The following is a 3,304-nucleotide window of genomic DNA, read 5'->3' as shown; positions in this document are numbered from 1 at the left end:
CTAATGGCAACATTACCCGTTCTACAGCGGGGACCGGAGCAGACTATGCAGATCAGGAAAGCCCAAGAGGGAGCACGGTGCACAAGCCTGTGTGTACCTGACTGCCTCATCAAGCGAGGCCCAGCACGGGTCTCTCTCTACTGGCTCATTTGCAACGTGTGAAAAGAAAACTGTATTTGCATAGATGATTTAATTCTGGGACACATCTGTGGAGATTGCCTGCAGGCCACAGTCAAGTCTCATGAGAGCTTCTAAGTGAGCTGGATGATAATTTCCCAGCAGAGGATGTGTCCATCCAGCACACCCTGTCTCCCTTTTAGATTCATCATGATGGGTAGAGACAGTAGAGCTGAGCAGTTGCAATGGACTTGAGCAAAGCCAGGACAATCACAGGTAGTCATAGATGAATTTGGCTTTTCCAAGACACTCATTTTCCCCAAGCTGAAGCAAAACCCAAATGCAATTCATCCTAAAGAAAACTCTGGCAAATTTAGTGAAAGTTGACTGCAATGTGAGTTGCTTAAGAAGAGTTCAGAAGATGTGAACACTTGAGGATGGACAAAGCCTAAGTGTGAAATGGGCTAAAACCCTGAGCCAGATCCCAGAAGAGAAATGTTATTGCTAATGACTGGCAAGCAGGGGGAGGTCTCGGTCCACAAAAATCAGATCCAAGCCCCCTTTTTTCAACAGTAAACTTGAAACAAGGATCCAACCGTCGTGTACATCTTGGAGTAAATGAGGTGGGCCAAAATGAGGTGCTGTGTCCCAGGTGATCACAGCTCCCACAAGGGATCCAGCAGCTGTAACAGGTAAGTAGCCCCATGCAGGATGAATAAGGTGCTGAGGACAAAGAGCCCGAGCAGCAGAGAAGAGGCATGAGCAGGTGGTTTATCCTTCTTATCAGGCAGTGTTGTGATGGACACTGAACACCTCCAGGGAGCTCTGAATTCAACTCTTCGACAGGATGTTTTAAAAGAGCAAGGGCTGAGAAAAGGCATGGAAGATAAATGGAGAAAATTGCATCCTGCCTCCCCTGGCAGGATGTTTCAAATGAGTTCAGTTTTTGCTTTCCCTTCCTAGGACCCAGCCTTGGGCTGAGCCATGCTGCTGCTGGGCTCCAGCAATTCTCTGGCACGGGGTGATGTGTTCCCAACACGGGGTTACTGACCGTGCTTTAAGCACAGCAGGACCCTCGTCCCTGCAGAGTTTGTAACAACTCACCTTAACTATGGGCTGTCTGCCCTCACTTGTGCCTTTCCAGACCTCCACTCCTTCCTGCTTAGCAGCACAAATCCTTCTTTGGTGCACACCTGTAGTGCAGCAGGCACTTTCCTGCCTCCAGACAAAACACCCAGGCATTTTTCCCAGACTCCCCAACATCCTGGCTGCAACTGCATGTTCTCTGACAATGCCAAGTGACACCCAGAAGGATGTCCCAGCTCTTGTAGGGCTGCAAAGCTCACTGGGATGAGGTTGTGGTCCCACTTCTGTTGGGTGAGGAATAAAAGGTGATGCATATCCATGTGCCTGTAGCAGTTGCCAAGGAACTGTCCACAATCCCAAAGCTTTGATTTTTTTGTTTTTTTAAGAGCGAAACCCAGGAGAAAAAATTGAAGCACGCACAAAGCGGCCATTTCTCATTATCTCAGTTTACAAAGTGCTTAGTAATAAGCATGAGTCAGTGGGGCAACAGCAGTGCTCTCTGCTAGCTTTGGGAGGAACCAGAAATAAGTCACTTCACTCCTGCTCCTGTGTGAACAGTCAGGGTCTCACTCCTCTTCCCCTCAGTGCCTGCTGAGAGATATTTCTACTTATGGTCCTGGTTTCATGGAGGTGGAGACCAGATTGTTAAATTCAGTCTAAGAGCCTGTGTGTCTTAAAAGAGATCAGATTTCCAGAGGTACTGAAATATGGAGACCTTCATTACAGCCACTGTGAACTGTAGATAATCTACACCTCTGCAAATTCGAGGGCTGCTTTCAGTGCCAAAATTCAGAATTAATCCATGGGTCTCCATATTTCAAATCACTGGACCTTGGTCTCCCAAGGCTTTCCAAGGGGCTTTTTCATTACATGGCAGTACAAGGCTTCTGCTTCCTTCACCTGGTCTGGATGTGACCCTTGGCCCCACTGAGCCTTCATTGCCCATCACTGCCCAGGCTGGAAAACACTTTCTGGAGGGTGGTGTTAGACTCCCCGGGCAAGGTACGTGCCTCTGCTTAGCCTCAGAGGAGAATGGGAAAAGGGAGTGGAGAGGTCCTATGGCAGCTTCTCCTCTGTGGGACATCAGTCAAATCTAGTAAAGGGGAGTGGGAGCTGCTGCCAGACCAGAGGCTGCAAACTGGATGCTTTTACCAGGCTTGGGAAGTAACAGGTCACTGTTTGCTTCTGATGGTGCTGTGGGGCAGAGCGTGACCAACAGTGCTGTGCAAACCTCTCTGCTCCCATTCTGACCACAGCTGCCCCAGTCCATGGCTCTGCAGGTGTGGGAATGGGCAGGAGTGAGAAATTAGCAGTGCTCACGCCAAGGCCTAGCGGAGCTGGGTGAATGAGGTAAACAGAACGCGGTGAAGAGAGAAAACCTGCACGGCCTTACACCTGTCTGCAAACAGCCCTTTATAGCAGCACCTGGCACTTGGCTGCAGGCTGGGAGAGAAAGAGTGTTGGAGCAGAGCTTTTGGCTCTCAGAGTTGGGGAAAAATTCCAGTAAAATGGAGTGGGTGTCTTGAGAAGAGCGAGTACAAAGCTGATGCGAGCGAGCTGCAGGACCGTGGGCGGCGAGACAGGGAAATGGTCAGCACGGGGATGCTGTCAGTGGCGGTGGGTCTGTCCGCAAGACACCGAGCGCTGCTCACAAAAGCATACCTACTGCAGTAGTCACGCTGGCTACCACTAGCCATGGGGCGGCACGGGCAGGGCACGGAGCACGAGGTTGGCCGCCCTCGCCTTTACTCACCTTCTCGGGCCGGTTTTGCCACAGACGCGGGGCTTTGTGCTGCCTCAGCCGCCAGGAGCCCCCGAGCGAGGCGGTTCCAGCCGGGCGCATCCCGCCGGCAGCAGCGGGACAGGGCCCGCGGAGGAGCGGGGCTGCGCCGGGGTCCCGCTCTCCCGGCTCCGGGGCGCTCTGGGGAGGGATCGATGCCGCTCTCGTCTGGAGGAGCCGCCGGCGTGAAACGGGGTCCAGCCCTGCCGGGACAGCCCCGGCCCCTGGGCTTTTTCCCCGCTGCCGAGAAGTTTTGTCGCGGGTCAGCCGGGAGCGGGAGGAGCGCGGCCGCGCGGGCCCCTCCCGGGCCGGGCCGGGCGG

The sequence above is a fragment of the Passer montanus genome, unplaced genomic scaffold (assembly GCF_014805655.1).
Source record: "Passer montanus isolate IOZ18808 unplaced genomic scaffold, ASM1480565v1 scaffold39, whole genome shotgun sequence".
Taxonomy (NCBI): Eukaryota; Metazoa; Chordata; class Aves; order Passeriformes; family Passeridae; genus Passer; species Passer montanus.
This window is presented reverse-complemented; position numbering follows the sequence as displayed.